Source organism: Panthera pardus, unplaced genomic scaffold (genome assembly GCF_024362965.1).
Source record: "Panthera pardus isolate Hobbes unplaced genomic scaffold, ASM2436296v1 HiC_scaffold_11, whole genome shotgun sequence".
Lineage (NCBI taxonomy): Eukaryota > Metazoa > Chordata > Mammalia > Carnivora > Felidae > Panthera > Panthera pardus.
The window spans coordinates 887619-906118 of NW_026526666.1; the positions used below are offsets into that span (position 1 = coordinate 887619).

At 42.0% G+C, this 18500-nt stretch overlaps 1 pseudogene; it reads right to left on the minus strand.

Annotated features, from left to right (window-relative positions):
- The window catches only part of LOC109257031 (phospholipid hydroperoxide glutathione peroxidase-like), a 68403-nt pseudogene that overhangs the window by 15722 nt on the left and 34181 nt on the right, over positions 1–18500 (minus strand).

An 18500-nucleotide genomic window follows, 5' to 3' on the forward strand; every position in this document is an offset into this window, starting at 1 on the left:
TGTCTTAAAAGCCAGCAAAATATTTCCCCCAGCCCTGTCTGTCCCTATTTCAAGCTCCAGCATATGTGCAGTACATGCTGTATGCTTAATAATAACACAATATTCTGTTTTATGGAGAGATGATGTAGGAATTGGCACATGAAATTGTTCCAATTAAATAGGTCAGTGAAGATGGAAACCTTTGTTTTTATGATTGGACATATCAGCATAATTCTCGGGAAAAGTTCAGTAGAAGGAAAAGCATGCAAAAGGGAACAGGGTAGTCCAAAACTAGCTTTGGGAAAAAGAAATCTGTAATAAAATCAAGGTCAAAGATAAAACTCCAACCATTTTATTTTGTCTCAGGCATCACATGAACAAGGTAAGACAACTTGCAGCTTTGCAGCTATGGGATTCCATCTGGTTTACAAAGAGATTTATTACAAGATATTAAATGGAGGAGGGGAGTTGGCAATTGAAGAAACTGACCCCAGGAAGTCATCCTGTCACAGAACTCGGCCCCCAAGGGGGCTGCTGAACTGGGAAGCCCTGGCTACAACTGGCAGGTCCAGAACCACACAACCCAGACACCCATTCCCCTGCCTCCTTCCACACAGCACTAGGCTCCACATCCAAGGCTCAAAGAAGAGCATCTGGTTAGCAGAACCACAACCCTATCAGAGCCCTAGCTTCAAGGGAGCCTTGAACGTTAGCAGTTGGACGATCTACATCTGCCACACTGGTGATTCTTAATTCTAAGGGAAGTCTTCCAACCTGTAGGTTAAAGAAACCATGGTTCTCCAGAAAGGAGGCTCTAAAAGATAAACTCTGACAGGTACAGGGAACGGAGAAGAAACTGACCCATCACAGTCAAGCAAACCATCTCTTTGTCTACAGGAACGTGTATCAGCCCGTATTTACCCGTTAGTGTTCACCACCGGCCTCCTGGGGCAAATGTGTTTACTGGGGCATGATAAAATTGGAGTTCAGGGCGCCTGGGTGGCTCAGTCAGTTAAGTGTTCAAATCTTGATTTTGGTTCAGGTCATAATCTCAACCCAAATGATCTCATGATCTCACCTTGTGAGATGGAACCCCAGGTCGGGCTCTGCACCGACCGTGCGGAGCCTGCTTAGGATTCTCTCTCTTTCTCTCTGCTCCTCCCCTGCTAGTGCACATGTGTGAAATAAATAATAAGAGAAATTGGTGTTCAATTCACAAATGGGCAAGTGAAACTGTAACACGGAGATACTACTGTGGGCTCAGATGTCCCCAGATCCACAGCAAGCTTTCACACTCTAAACCTCTTTAGCCCAGGAGAGAGGATTCTGGGGGATAGGGCAGAGGAAGTATCCACTCATGTTCATAGTGGGTATGGAGATTCCAAAGAAACTCTCAAGCAATGTGTTATTCCTAGGAGATGACCCCAGACTCTCTGGCATTTCAAAAAGTACCAAGTGCCAGGGAATCATCTGGGCCACTGTGTTCAGCATATGTGTGTACATGTTGGAGCTGGTAGGGGAAGGGGAGAGTAACACACTTCGTTATGTTAGCCCCATGGCTCAAAACATATAGTTTTGAGCTAGTATAAGGAAAATAAAAACAACATTTATGGTTCAAAACCCTACAGGACTCTCCATGCCAACATAAACACACAGATCCCACAATCTGACCTACTAAAACAGCCGTCTAGGCTTCAAGAGCCGCAGCCTAATGACTCCCAGAGGGCAAAGCTGCGATTATGCCAACAGCCATCAAGAGGAACCTCTGGAAAATTCCACTCATTCTGCTACACAGCTGAGTTGTAAAAACAGATCCTGCCCCTCTCCACACCTAGTCATGAAGAAAGAATGGGTGACAGTGTGGAAAGTCAGTTTCCAGCATGCTGCAGAGCTGACCCTGAAACATAGCTCACTTTCTTGTACCCCATGCCCCTCTCCAAGCCCCCTGAACATGAGCCAATTACCTGTGATTTAATACTTTTCCAGCCAAGCCATCTCCATGGGAGACCAAGGGCAAGTATATAAACCTCTCTCTCAACGTGACCAACTTGAAAGTGACTGTTCAAGTATATTCCCCAGCTCTTAACCCCAGAGGGATACTTGTAAAGAGAAATTCATTCTTTTGGCAGATATTTACGAAGGCTATCTATGTGAATGACACTGAGCAAAGTTTTGTGTTGGATACACAGACGCCCACAGTGCCTGTTCAAGATTACAATCTGTTGAAAGATGACAAAGCAGACAAAAAATTAAGTAACAACACAACAGATCATCAGCAACAGTGAGATGTGACAGGCACCCATGGTCACTGTTGACAGGAATGTAATTTACACAGTCTTTGTGGGAGGCAAAATTTGGCAATGTGTACCAGCATCCTTTAATGTGTTTTCTTTGACCCAATGTCTCTCTTCCCAGGAGAATTTATCTTAACAAAGTAGCAAAAGATCGTTACAAAGATTCATACACAAAGATATTTGATGCAGCAATCCTTAGAATAGCTAAAATATAAATACAACTTCAAGGTCCAATAAGTTAAGTATAAATGTATCTGGGATGCTATATAACTCATGAAAACCATGACTTTGAAAAATATTAAATAGATGGGGAAATGTCTATGTAAAGTAAAGCAGGTTGCAAAATTGGTGTATAATGTGATTCCTTTCTTTTTAAAATATGTGTGTCTACCCACAGGCCAAAGACTAAAGGAAATATGCCCAGCTGTATTTTAGTTTCTAAAGTAGGAGTTACTGTTGGGGAAACTTGTCTCCAGGAAGAAGTTTATGAGATTATTTTAATTCCACCCCCCCCCCTTTTTTTTTAAAGTAGGCTTCATGCCCAGCAAAGAACCCAGTGCAGGGTTCAAACTCACGACCCTGAAATTAAGACCTGAGCCAAATCCAACTCTTGTTTTTGGCTCAGGTCATGATGTCAAGGTTCATGACTTCGAGCCCCAGGTCTGGCTCTGCTTAACCAACTGAACCACCCAGGAGCCCCTGTATGAGATACTTCTTAAGCGTTATCTTACTTAGCTCTCACAATAAACTTGTTAAGTTTTATAACATACATTTTTTTACAAAGGGCAAAACCAAGACACTAGTAACTACCCCAAAGCACCATAGAAAGTGATAATGTCAAAATGTGCTCAGTTGTTTTTCTTTCTATTGTGCAACTGTCTCAGAATGCTGTCTGCGTAAATTAAGTATCAAATAAGTTATACTATCAAAAGAGTAAGTGATCATTATGCGCGGGGCAAGACTAGGCAGAGAAGATTACAGGTAAGAGGTAGGATGCTATCTGGTCTTTGAAGATTAGAAAAAAAATCAGATAACAGTTAACATTTATTAAGCTCTTACTATGTTCTAGTGCCATACAAGTACTAACTCCTTCGTTCCTCCCAATAACCAGTGCTGTTACCGTTCCTACCTTGCAGGTGATTTGACCAAGGTATGGAGCTAATAAGTGGTGGAGGCAGAATCTGAACCTAGACCATCAACAGTTTTAGCCACTCTTCCCTGCCACCTCCCTGGACATAGTAATGATGGCATAAAGGAATGCCCATGACACAGTTCCTGGGAGGTTAGAATGGAGTATATTCATGTGAGAAATTACATGTGGATGAGATAGAAAAGGTAGGTGATAAATGAATGACAACTGGGAAATAGTAAATGATATGTGAAATGTGGTGAGTGAGGTCACTGGATTAAAAACTCTACAAATCTAAGGTTTGGATTATCTCTATTCCTTTGGGAGACAGAAATAATCCCCTTGTCTAATAGGGGGTGATTGACAATAAATATGTTCTTGTGAATGTTCTTCCCACTTTCCTCCAGCACTCACATTCCAATCACATTCCAGCTTACAAAAGATAAATAAGGGTAGGGACTTATATTTATCTTTCTAAGAAACAATGAAAACAAAGAAGAAAGGAAAAAAAAAACAGACCTCTGGCAAGTCAGGTCAAAATGAAGAGAGGGAGAAAATCAAGATAGAGCCACAAGATCTGGGTGAGGAAGATGCCTTCATGGAACACTAATTCTTGTTTCCTATCAAGATTCCCACTTGGCTGAAAAACGATATGTTCACTCTGACTATAACTACCCTATATATTTTTTATGCATGAAAGTGGGCAAAGTCTGGAAGGAGTTATGTAAAAGTAAAAATGGTGATGTCACTGGGGCACCTGGGTGGCTATCCAACTCTTGATTTCAGCTCAGGTCATGATCCCAGGGTCATGGGATCAAGCCCTGCACTGGGCTCTGTGTTGAGCTTGGAGCCTGCTTGGGATTCATTCTCTCTCTCTCTCTCTCTCTCTCTCTCTAATAAATAAACAAATAAAAATGTTTAAATGGTGACGTCATTAACACTTTCTTTAATATTGTTATGCATCCTTCCTTTAAATAAGATTGACCAAAGGAGGAAAAATCATTTCAGCTAGCTCTCTGGACCACAGAACTTGTACTGTTGAATCTAAAAATCTTATCTGTCATGTTTCCTGAGCAGCTAATCAATGATCAGCCCTGCACTGAGGCTTCCTCCTGCAAAGGTTCAACCTATTCATTTCAACCTCTTCTAGGCACATCCATCAAGGCTCTGAAGAGCATTAACAGTATTTAGCCTCAAGCCAGTTTCTATACAAGGAGCAGGATTCAGCTTGGGTCTCTGTGGGGAAGACTCTGTTCTGTCCTACCCTCAATCTGGGTGAGTCAGCACTCAGAGCCAGGTTTCTTGGCCTTCTTACAAATTTTTCAACTTATGAGGTAGGTACTGTTACTGTTCCCACTTTACAGGTGATTTCCTGTAGTGAAATTTCCTTTCCACTATGTGATTTAAAAGCACCGAGGAAGTAGCAAACAACTTAGAAAATGTGGTCGCTGGTCTGCACAGGGTTTACGGTCAGGTGGAACAAGAGCTACACATATCAACAGTGCGTGGGTGACAATGTGAGGCAAAGACACAGCCTGAGTGATGAGTGGTAAATGCCGCCATTAGCACCGAGTTGGGGGTGTCATGGAGAGAGAGGATCCAGGAGAAAAGAACAGACAGGAAGATCCACTTTGGGCACGGCAGGGTGGGAAGAGCAGAGAGGAACAGAAAACATGGAAAAGGCAAGAAAGAGCAAAGAGGCCTGGCTCGGCTGGGATGGGTGTGCTATCAGATGCAGGAAGAGAAGGACCTTGTCATTCCTGGAGGCGGGGGTGGGGGGGGAAGCAGGTAGGTTTGAGCAAGGGAGGGACATTTCAGCACAATTAATCTGACACACTATGACAGACCCGGGAGACACTGGAGAGATGCCGACCAATGAAGAGCCTGCTGCTTCCCCGGGCAATAGTGACAAACAACCCACCTCAATATGCTGATCTGCAAAATTCACAAGATACACGTTAAAGCAAAAAATAAAGCTCAGGACAGTGTGTGTCTCTCTGTGTGTTGTCAATTAAGCCACCATTTGGGGGGCGCCTGGGTGGCTCAGTCGGTTGGGTGTCCGACTTCGGCTCGGGTCATGATCTCACAGTCTGTGAGTTTGAGCCCCACGTCGGGCTCTGTGCTGACAGCTCAGAGCCTGGAGCCTGCTTCGGATTCTGTGTCTCCCTCTCTCTCTGCCCCTCCCCCGTTCATGCTCTGTCTCTCTCTGTCTCAAAAATAAATAAACATTAAAAAAAAATCTAAAAAAAAGCCACCATTTGGGGGGAAATGATAGTGGAGAATACATGTCCATAATTAAACAAGAAACTGATAAAACGGGATGCTTCCAAGAAAAAACAGGATAGCAGGGGAACAGGAAGTAGGAAGGAGAATATTTATGTGTCCTTCCATATCATTAGAATTTGAATCCATGATACAAAAAATTTAATAAAATTTTACTTTAAAAATTAATTGGTTGTGGGGCACCTGGGTGGCTCACTCAGTTAAGCATCTGACTCTTGATTTCAACTCAGGTCATGATCTCACTGTTAGTGGATTTAAGCCCCACATTGGGCTCTGTGCTGACAACACAGAGCCTGCTTGGGATTCTCCCTCTCTCTCTGCCCCTCCCCCTGCTTGCATGTGTGTGTGTGTGTGTGTGTGTGTGTGTGTGTGTGTGCACGCACACACACGCACACACTCGCTCTCTCTCAAAATAAAGAAAAAATACCTTTATAAAAAATAATTCATTGCTTTTTAAATGTTCTTGAGAACTATCCTGTCTTTAGTAAATATGTATTGTTTTAATAATTACATCACAATGTTGTGGGCTTTTTTTAAGGATTTTAAGTGCACATCATAATAACCCAAGTTAAGAGAAGCTGAGATCTGGGGGCGCCTGGGTGGCTCAGTTGGTTGAGCGTCCAATTTCAGCTCAGATCATGATCTCGCAGTCTGTGAGTTCGAGCCCCGCGTCAGGCTCTGTGCTGACAGCTTGGAGCCTGGAGCCTGCTTCGGGTTCTGTGTCTCCCTGTCTCTCTGCCCCTCCCTCGCTCATGCTCTGTCTCTCTCTCTCTGTTAAAAATAAATAAACATTAAAAAAAAAGAGAGAGAGAAGCTGAGATCTGGACCAGAGTACAAGAGATGGGAAGGTAAGAATAGGATGGAACAAAATACCCCAACTCCAGGTCCCTGAGCTGTGTTTCTCACACTGTGTCTTTGGGGGCTGGGGTGAGGGGCAGTGACAGACTACTCAAGTTACAGCATAAGCAGGGAACACCCACTTTACTTGATGCTGTCCTTTCAAACAGTTTTATGTTAAAATAAACAGATCTCCAGTATAAAACATAAGACCTCAAAGAAAATTCTCTCCTACAGGGTATTAGTTTTGGCTGAACTTTTCAGATACCCCCTCCCCCACATGTACACACACACACACACACACACACACACACACACACACACACATACGTGTTCACTTTCTTCTGCCGGGAGCCACTCTTTAGGGGACCTGGTTGAGAAGCCTGCATTAGGCAGTGAGGCTCACCCCATGCCATGCCAACAACCCCATGTGGCAAGTGCCCAGAGTCCTCATGCTCTGCCCTTGGACTCCCACCATTTACCCCACCTTCTGGGCTCTCACTCTCAGAGCTGCCCCCATTCAGCCAGCATCTAATCACACTTTAATTTATGGCCCTATTTCCCCTTAGGGCCTGAAGCACACCCACAGTTTACCTGTAACAATCCCGACTTCTCTCCTTAACACAGATTCTCTCTAATCTATGATTTCTCAGACCACCCTGAGAAATCTAGAACCTTCTACACTCCTGCAGCCTTCTGAGGAGCAGCACTGCTACCGGGAATTCTCAGGTCACAAAAAGAAGGGCCAGGACACAATAACAGAAATGTAACAGGACTTGGGGCGCCTGGCTGGCTCAGTCGGTAGAACATGAGACTCTTGATCTCAGGGTTGTGAGTTAGAGCCCCAGGCTGGGTGTGGAGATTACTTAAATAAGTAAACTTATAAAAAAAAAATAAAAAAAAAAAAGTAACAGGACTCAAACTGATTAAAAATGGATGAAAAATAGAAGTATTAGATGCACCTTCAAAATCTATGCAAAATCATCAAAATCTAGCCTCTAGGGCTGGGGGCTAGGATGGCAGACTTCCAAAAGACTGCCTGTGATGAATCATTATATACAAGGATTTGTCTAAACCAGACCCAAGGTGGACCTGACATTAGCCCATAGACTTTGCACATTCCTGCAGGGAGGGGCCAGCAACACTGTGGGTTAGGTGTGTGACCCTGGCCATGCCTGTGGCCTTGACTTATACTCCATGGACCAGGTCTTGACTCCTTATCCCTACTCCTCTGGTCTCCGACTCCCAGTCTGGTCCTGCTGCTGCCTTCTCTGCATTGATTGCTATCACAGTCGGACAGGAGGAGGGAGAGCCAATGGAGCCACCTGAGTGGACAGAACACTGACAGGTCCACTGACAGCATCCGGGAAGTCTACAAGCAGGGCCTGCTGAGCACCAGGATGAGGACGCTCAGGAGGTAATTGATATGGTAGAGGACGGGGGCTGAGGGGGGGGGGGAGGGAGTCAAGCAGACCCATGCTCCAATCCAGCTGGTTACTGACAACTTCAAGATACATTGATAACAACTACTGCCCATTATCCAATGCCCTGCATTCCTGCTGAGCTCTTAATAGGCTTTATCTCATTCAATCCTCACAAAGACTCTGAGTTGAGTATTGTCAGTGTCTCTATATTACAGATGAAGAAACTGAGCAGGTAGAGAAGAGAAGTAATTTGTCCAAGGTCATACCACGGTAAGTGATAGAGCTGGGATTCATACCCAGGTCTGACTCCAAAGTCTATGCCTCTAGTCAAATCACTAAACTGAGTGAACAGGGAAGAAGTCACAGAATCAGCTTTGAGAACCCAGTGTCGTCATTCTCCTGGTCAGAGAGCAACAGTGCCTCCCTGAGAGGCAACAGCCCAGACTCTGGGTTCTAATCCTGGCTTTGCTACTTACAGGCTGTGTGACCTTGAGTAAGCTTGGGCCTCTTTGTGCCTCAGTATCTCCTACATAAAATGGAGACAATAATAGAGCCTACCTCATAGTTTGCTCTGGGATTAACTTACTACACCTACAGCACCTGGAACAATGCTCAGTATGTAGTCGGCACTATATAAATATTGACTAGTATCAGTCCTGTAACACTTTCTCAGTTTAAGTTAAACAAGCTGAAAGGAGAAAGTCAAAATCCTGGTAGACAGGTTCTATGCCACGGCATATTACAGTCTTATAATTCATCCTCCAACTAGAAAGTCCCTCCCTACCTCTCAAACTACATGAAGCAATGCTTTGTTGAAAGAGCAAGAGATTCAGAGTCAGAGAGACTTGGGTTCAAACTCTTGCTTTGCCACCTACTCTGTGGCCTCAAGCAAGCTACTTGACCTCTCTGAGCCTCAGTTTTCTCATCTATAACACAGATCCCATTGTACCCACATGGTGGCAATTCAACATTGGGAAGAATGAAGAAGATAAGCCATGTAAGATATGCATGTTGGTGTTGCTCAGCCACACAAAGAGGCAGAAGCAAGGTTGTTTATTCTAGCAGTCTCGCTCAGAAAGAAAAGTCAGACCTTTGATACGGAGTTGGTCAAACATTAATCAAACATAACCTCTTTAGCTAGATCTCTACCAAACGGAATTGCATGTTTGTTGCAGTAAAAGCTCTTTGCATCCTAGCTTATCAAATCGTAAAACAAGGACCCGACTAGATTTCACTCATTTTCAGGGCACTTCCTTATAGGGAATTAAGCTTTTACACTATCACAGGCAAATGAGTATTACAGTTCGGGTTCAAAGCAACCTTGGGGTCAGAAGACCTAGGTTCTCCTGTGAGACTCTGGGCAGATTACCAAACTTTTCCAGACCTTCATTACATCATTTGAAAATTGGGGAAAACAACATCCAGCCCCAGAGAGTTCTGTAAAGATTAAAGGACATAATACATAACCTATAGCAATCTTATGCGCTTTCCTCCTGTTAAAATGGACTAGACATCCCTCTTCTCCTGAAGGGTTAATCCCTCCTCCTGTGCTCTCATTCTCACCACCTGCCTGCCTTCTTTGAGATTTCCTTCCATCCACCACCTACCCTCCTCTGTCTCTTCTTTCCATCACTCCCTCTTCCAGCTCACTCCACTCATTCCCATCAACATTTCTATTAGGAGGAAAAGCACTCCCTCAAATCCATATCTCACAAATTTCTTGAAAAAATTAATCTCACCTGCTCTCTCCATCGCCTCACCTTTTCCTTCTCAATTCTTTCTGATCTGTATTATACCCATACCATGTCGCTCAAAATGCTTTCATCCAAACTACCAGAAAGCTCCCTCCAAGAGACAGTTTTTAGCCCTTGATTTATTTGACCTTTCGGCAGCATTCACTCTTGTTGGCTATTCCCTCTTTTAAAACATTCTTCCCCTAGGTTCCATAAGCTCTCATTCTTCTGATTTTCCTCCTGCCTCTCAGGTTCATCCTTTTTTTAAAGATTTTATTTATTTATGGGAATGAAGGCTGGTGCAGCCACTCTGGAAAACAGTATGGAGTTTCCTCAAAAAACTAAAAATAGAACTACCCTACAACCCAGCAATTGCACTACTAGGTATTTATCCACGGGATACAGGTATGCTGTTTCGAAGGGATACATGCACCCCCATGTTTATAGCAGCATTATCAACAATAGCCAAAGTATGGAAAGACCCCAAATGTCCATCGATTGATGAATGGATAAAGAAGATGTGGTATATATATACAATGGGGTATTACTCGGCAATCAAAAATAATGAAATCTTGCCATTTGCAACTACGTGGATGGAACTGGAGGGTATTATGCTAAGTGAAATTAGTCAGTCAGAGAAAGACAAAAAAATCATATGACTTCACTCATATGAGGACTTTAAGAAACAAAACAGATGAACATAAGGGAAAGGAAACAAAAATAATATAAAAACAGGGAGGGGGACAAAACATAAAAGACTCTTAAATATGGAGAACAGAGGGTTACTGGAGGGGTTGTGGGAGGGGGGATGGGCTAAATGGGTAAGGGGCATTAAGGAACCTACTCCTGAAATCATTGTTTCACTGTATGCTAACTAATTTGAATGTAAATTTTAAAAAATAAAAAATAAAATAAAAAAGATTTTATTTATTTATTTTTAAATAGGCTTCATGCCCAGTGTGACGCCCAACACAGGGCTTGAACTCACAACTCTGAGATCAAGACTTGAGTTGAACACTAACTGACTGAGCCACCCAGGTGCCCCATCTCAGGTTCATTCTTATTCTGCCTTGTTAGCATCTCTTTTCTTTCCTTAAATGGTGGTCATTCTCAAGGACATGGCCTGGGTCCTCTTCTCTTCCCACATGAACCATATCCCTGGCTAATCTCATTTACCCCCTTCCCCATTCAGGCATCATTCATAGAGTAATAACTGCACTTGGATGTTCCACAAGCTTCTCGAACTAAGCGTAAAAACCACAGTCATGGGGTTTGGGTCCAGCAAGTAAGAAGCATGCAAGTCACTGCTTCACCCCAACAACAAGTAAAAAACCAAACAAACTAAAAACCAACAACCCTTCTTCTTTTTTTTTTTTAAAGTTGTTTGTTTGTTTTCAGAGAGAGAGAGTGAGAGCACAAGCAAGTAAAGCACAGAGCAGAGAGAGAGGGGAGAGAGAATCCCTAAGCTGGCTCCTCACCATCAGTGCAGAGCCCAATGCAGGGCTTGAACTCATGAACCATGAGATCATGACCTGAGCCAAAACCAACAATCAAACACTTAACCGAATGAGCCACGCAGGTGCCCCAACAACCTTCTTAATGTCCATATCCACCAGCGAAGTGAGGCCACAAGTCAAACTGCTGCCTCCACAACTGGAGAAAATCACCAGGAGGATACAGAGAACCACAACTGGAGCAAAACCCTCATGAGTGCCACAGCAGGGCAACCTCAACTGTAACTGACCAAGTGTGGGAGGCTCAGGGTGGACAAGTCTGAGAGAAAAAGTCCAGGGAGATTCAGTTACTGGGAACCCTCACACTTCTGAAAGTTTTACCTCCTGAGCTCTTCCAGGTTCTCACAGTGAACACTGTGTTTCCAGCAGTGGGAAGAGAGAGGGAACCATGTGGAAATACTCCAAGCATTCTGTTCTTAACAAGGTCTGCCCTCAGGAGAAGCTGTTAACCAGAGCCTGGGGTTCTGTCAGGGCCTTACTGACCTCTCTACCAAAGAACCAAAGAGAGAAGGGAAATACCCAATTCTAGCCCATTATAGCCATCCCGTCCCACGTAAAGCGGGGGGGGGGGGGGGGGGGGGGGGGGGGGGGGGGGGGGGGTTGACAGCCTGCAGCAAGTTCAGGAGCCTAGAGGCACAGGCTCACTGAAACTGATCACAGGCCTACAGAACACTCCTCCTCCCCTCATACCTCACCACTGTTACTAAAAGGCCTACTCACAGCAGTGCCTTTTACCCAATACATCATGTCTGGCTGCCAAAAAGAAATTAAGACACATACTAAAAGGCAAAAAAACACAGTTTAAAGAAACAGAGCAAGCATCAGAACCAGATTCAGACATGGCAGGGACATCAGAATTACCAGACTGAGACTTTAAAACAACTGTGATTAGTATGCTAAGAGCTCTAATGGATAAAATAGACAGCATGCAAGAACAGATGGGCAAAGTAAGCAGGGAGACGGAAATTCTAAGAAAGAACCCAAGAGAAATTCTAGAGATCAAAAACACGGTAGTAACAGAAATGGAAAAACCTCTGACGTGCTTAGTAGTAGACTAGACACAGCTGAGAAAGAATCTCTGAGCTTGAGGATAAGAATTACATTCAAATTCTCCTCAGAAACCAGGTAACCAAGAAGAGAGTAGAGCAAAATATTCAGTGTTCAGAGAAAAAAAAAATACCATCCTAAAATTCTGTACCCTGTGAAATTACTCTTCAAAAGTGTAGGAGAGGGACACCTGGGTGACTCAGTCAGTTAAACATCTGACTCTTGATTTTGGCTCAGGTCATGATCTCACAGTCGTGAGACTGAGCCCCACAGTAGAGCTCTTTGCTACCAGCACAGACAAGCCTGCTTGGGATTCTCTCTCTCTCTCCTCTTCATGCACACATGCTCTCTCTCTCAAAATAAATAAATAAACATTAAAAAAAAAGTGCAGGAGAAAGAGTTCTCAAACAAAAACTGAGGAAATTTGTTGCCAGTAGACCTGTCTTGCAAGAAATGTTATAAGAAATTCTTCAGAGAGAAGGAAAATTATATAGGTCAGAAATGTGGATCTACATAAAGAAAGGAAGAGTTTCTGAAAAGGAATAAGTAAAGGTAAAATTAAAGCTTTTTTTAAAAAATGTGTATTTATTTTTGAAAGCACAAGCAGGGGAGGCGGGGGGGGTGGGGGACAGAGGATCTGAAGCACGCTCTATGCTGACGGCAGCAAGTCTGATGTGGGACTCAAATTCACCAACTGCAAGATCATGACCTGAGCTGAAGTCCAATGTTCAACCAACTGAGCCATCCAGGTGCCCCAAAATTTTTATTTTTCTTATTTTTGGTTGATCTAACAGATAATAAGTTGCTCAAAATAATAACAGTAATATTGTATTGAATTATGCAACAGAAAGAAAATCAGTAAGGACATAGCTGAACTCAACAGCACCAACAATCAACTGGATATAATTGATATCTACAGACCATTTCATCCCATAACAGCAGAGTACATATTATACTCAAGATCACAGGAAGCATTCACCAAGACAGACCATATAAAAAACACCTTAACAAATTTAAAAGAATAGGAATCATACAATGTCTGCTCTCAGACCACAGTGGAATTAAACTAGAAACCAAAAACAGAAAGATAACTGGAAAATCTCCAAATACATGGAGATTAAACAACATACTTTTAACTAACACATGGATCAAAAAAGAAATCTGAAGCAAAATCTTGAAGTATTTTCAACTAAATGAAAATAAAACCCCTGTTTATTAAAATTTGTGGGATGCAACAAAAGTAGTGCTTTGAGGGAAATTCATAGCATTAAATGCATATATTTAAAAAGAAGGAAGATCTAAAATCAATCATCTAAGCTTTCCAAACTGAGCCTGGCAGAATGGCTCCCACAAAGAAGGGTGGCCAAATGAAGGGCTGTTCTGCCATCAACGAGGTAGTGACCAGAGAATACACCACCATCAACAGTCACAAGCACATCCATGGCATGGGTTCCAAGAAGCGTGCCCCTCGGGCACTCAGAGATCTGAAAATTTACCATGAGAGAAAGGGAAACTCCAGATGTGCAGACTAACACCAGGCTCAACAAAGCTGTCTGGGCAAAAGGAATAGGGAATGCTCCATACCATATCTGTGTGCGGTTGTCCAGAAAAACTTAAGAAGGATGAAGATTCACTAAACAAGCTCTATACACTGGTTACCTATGTACCTGTCACCACTTTCAAACATTTATAGTTAATGTGGATGAGAACCAACTGCTCACTGTCAAATAAAGGTATAAAACAGAAAATAAATAAATAAATATAATCAAATCAAATCAATTATCTAAGCTTTCACTTTAGGAAACTGGAAAAAAGAGAAGCAAATTAAATCCAAGGTAAGCAGGAGAAAAGAAATAATAAGAATTAGAGTAGAAAGCAATAAAACTGAAAACAGTATATCAACAGAAAAAGTCAATGAAACCAAAAGTTGGTTCTTTGAAAATATCAATAAAATAAAAAGGAAAATACAAATTACTAATATCAGAAATGAAATGGGAGATATCACTATAGATCCTAAACATCAAAAGGATAATGTAAGAATACTACAAAGAACTCTATGCCCACAAATTTTATAACTTAGATGAAATGGACCAATTCCTTGAAAGATACAATCTGCCAAAACTCACCTAGGCAAAGAGACAGACAATCTGAGTAGGCCTATATCTATGAATGAAACTGAATCAATAACTAATAAGCTTTCAAAACAGAAAGCACTAGGCCAAGATGGGTTCACTGGTAAATTCTACCAAATTAATTTAAGGAGAAATTATACCAAGTTCTATATAATCTCCTTCAGAAGATAGAAGCAGAAGAAATACTTCTCAACTCATTCTATGACCAGTATTACCCTAATACCAAAACCAGACAAAGGCGTTACAAGAAAAAGAAAAAACTACAGTTCAATATCTCTCATGAACATAGATGCAAAAATCCTCAACAATACGTTAGCAAATCAAATCGAACAATGTATGAAAAGAATTGTATACCATGACCAAGTGATTTTATCCCACATATGCAAGGCTGATTCAACATTCCAAAATCAATTAATGTCATCCATCAAATCATCAGGCTAATGAAGAAAAATCACATGACCATATCAATAAATGCATAAAAAACATTTGACAAAGTCCAACATTCATTCATGATAAAAATTCTCAGTGAACTAGCAATAGAGGGGAACTTCCTCAACTTGATAAAGAATATCTACCAAAAATCTATAGCTAATATCATAGTTAATTGTAAGAAACTAAAACCTTTTCCCACTAAGAGCAGGAAAAAGGGAAGGATGTCCCCTCTCACCACTGCTTTTCAGCATCATACTGGAATAGCTAATGCAATAAGACAAGATAAGGAAATAAACAGGGGCACTTGGGTGGCTCAGTCAGTTAAGCGTCCAACTCTTAATTTCAGCTCAGGTCATGATCTCATGGTTGGTGAATTTGAGCCCCACATTGGGCTCTGAGCAGGCAATGCAGAGCCTGCTTGAGATTGTCTCTCTGTCCCTCCCCAACTCGTGCATGTGTGCACGCTCTCTTTCTCTCTCAAAAAATAAATAAACTTTTAAAAAATAAAAAATAGGGATGCCTGGGTGGCTCAGTCAGTTAAGCGCCAGACGTTAGCTCAAGTCATGATCTCATGGTTCATGGGTTCACGTGGGGCTCTGTGCTGACAGCTCAGAGCCTGGAGCCTGCTTCGGATTCCGTGTCTCCCTCTCTCTCTGCCCCACCCCCACTCACGCTCTGTCTCTCTCTCTCAAAAATAAATAAACATTAAAAAATTTTTAATAAAAAATAAAATAAAAAGGAAATAAACAATATAGATTGGACAGGGAAATAAAATTGTATTCACAGATGACATGATCATCAATGTAGAAAATTCTAAAGAATTGACAAAAACTACCTAGAACTAATAAGTGATTATAGTAAGGTTGTCAGATACACTGTTTTGTTTTATTTGTTTCTATTTTGAGAGAGAGAGAGAGAGAAAGAGAGAGAGAGAGAGGGAGGGAGAAGCTCATGTGCAAGCAGGGGAGAGGTAAAGAGAAAGGGAGAGAGAGAATTGCAAACAGGCTCTGTGCTGACATGGGGCTCCATCTCATGAACTGTGAGATCATGACCTGGGCTGAAATCAAGAGTCTGATGCTTAACTGACTGAGCCACGTAAGCAACTGTCAGGTACAAGTTTAATATACAAAAGTCAACTGCTTTCATATACCAGCAATAAACAAGAGAAATTTGAAATTAAAAATATAATACCTAGGGGTGCCTGGGTGGCTCAGTCAGTTAAGCGTTCGCCTTCAGCTCAGGTCATGATCTCACACTCCGTGGGTTTGAGCTCCATGTCAGGCTCTGTGCTGACAGTTCAGAGCCTGGAGCCTGCTTCAGATTCTTGTCTCTCTCTATCTCTGCCCCTCCCCTGCTCATGCTCTCTCTCTCTCTGTCTCAAAAATAAATAAAAACATTAAAAAAAATTTTTAATAAAAAAATAAGAAAAAATACATATATAATACCACAATAGCATCCCCCCAAAATGAAATACTTAATTATAAATTTACCAAATATGTATAAGCTGTATACAAGTAAAACTACAAAGCTCTGCTGAAAAATCAAAGAACTAAATAAATAGAGAGATGTTCCATGTTTGTGAATAAGAAGACTGGCTATTGTCAAGATGGCAGTTCCTCCCAACTTGATCTATAGATTCAATGCAATCCCAGTCAAAATCCCAACAAGTTGTTTTGTGGATAGCAACAAACTGATTCTGACGTTTATATGGAGAGACAGACTCAGAATAACCAACATAATATTGAAGGAGAAGAATAAAGTTGGAGGACTGACACTACCCAACTTCAAGACTTTTCTATAAAGCTACAGTAATCAAAAGTAATCAAAATTTCAGGGCACCTGGGTGACTCAGTTGGTTGAGTGTCCAACTTTGGCTCAGGTCATGATCTCATGGTTTGCGAGCTCAAGCCCCACATCAGGCTCTGTGCTGACAGAAATAGACCCATGTAAATAATATAGTCAACTGATCTTGACAAAGGAGCAAAGGCAACAAATGAAGACTGTCGTTTTAACAAACACAGCTGCAACAACTATACATCTATAATGCACAAAATAATCCACACACAGACCCTACGCCTTTTGCAAAAATCAACTCAAGATGGATCGCAGACCTAAATATAAAATGCAAAACTATAAAACTCCTAGAAGATAACATAGAAGAAAATCTAGGTAAACCTTAAGTCTAGCAGTGACTTTTCACAACGCAGAGTACTAACCACTATACGATCACGGCCAGCAGAGACTTTTCAGATACAACACCAAAGTCATGATCCATGAAGTAAAGAATTGATAGGCAACACTTTATTAAAATTAAAATCTTCTGCCTGGCGTGGAAACACTGTCAAGGAAAGGAAAAGACAGGGGAGCCTGGCTGGCTCAGTCAGTAGAGCATGTGACTCTTTTTTTTTTTTAATTTTTTTTTAAATGTTTATTTATTTTTGAGCAGGGGAAGGCCAGAGAGAGAGAGAAGACACAGAATCTGAAGCAGGCTCCAGGCTCCAAGCTGTCAGCACAGAGCCTGACACGGGGCTCAAACTCATGAACCATGAGATCATGACCTGAGCTGAAGCTGGACACTCAACTGACTGAGCCAGCCAGGTGCCCTGAGCGTGTGACTCTTAATCTGGAGGTTGTGAGTTCAAGTCCCATGTTGAGTTAGAGATTACTTAAAAATCTGGAGGTTGTGAGTTCAAGTCCCATGTTGAGTTAGAGATTACTTAAAAATAAAACTTTAGAAAAAAAAAGAAAGAAAGAAAACGGGGGCACCTGGCTGGCTCAGGCAGTTAAACGTCCGACTTTGGCTCAGGTCATGATCTCACGTTCATGGGTTCGAGCCCCATGTCTGGCTCCATAATGACAGCTCCAGAGCCTGGAGTGTGCTTTGGATTCTTCATCTCCCTCTCTCTCTGCCTCTCCCCTGCTCATGCTCTGTCTCTCAAAAATAAATAAACATTTAAAAAAAAGGGGGGGAAAGACAAGACACACACTGGGGAAAAAATAACTCCAAAAGACATATTTGATAAAGGACTATTATCCAAAATACGCAAAGAACTTTTAAAACTCAACAGTAAGAAAACAAACAACTCATTGAAAAATGAGCTAACGATATTAACAAGTATCTCACTAAAGAAGATACAGAGACGGTGGGGCACCTGGGTGACTCAGTCGGTTGAACATCTGACTCTTGATTTTGGCTCAGGTCATGATTCCAGGGTCATGGTATCAAGTCCCACATCGGGCTCTGCACTGAGCATGGGGCCTGCTTGAGGTTCTCTCTCTCTCCCCCCCACCTCTGTCCCTTTCCCCTGCTTGTGCTCTGTCATAAATAAATAAATAAATAAATAAATAAATAAATAAATAAATAAATAAAATTTAAAAATTAAAAATAAAATAGGTCTTAATTCCTCTGCCTACTTCAGTTTCGCCCCAATCTAATCCACCCTCTCCATTCAGCCAAGATGAGCTTTTCTAAAATGCATTCTTGAAGGGGCACCTGGGTGGCTCAGTTGGTTAAGTGTCCAACTCTTGATTTTGGCCTGGGTCGTGATCTCACTGTTCTTGAGTTCAAGCCCCACACTGGGCTCTGCGCTGACGGTATGGAGCCTGCTTGGGATTCTCTCTCTCCCTTTCCCCTGCTTGCACTGTCTCTCTCTCAAAATAAATAAATTAAACATCAAAAAGATTATAAAATGCATT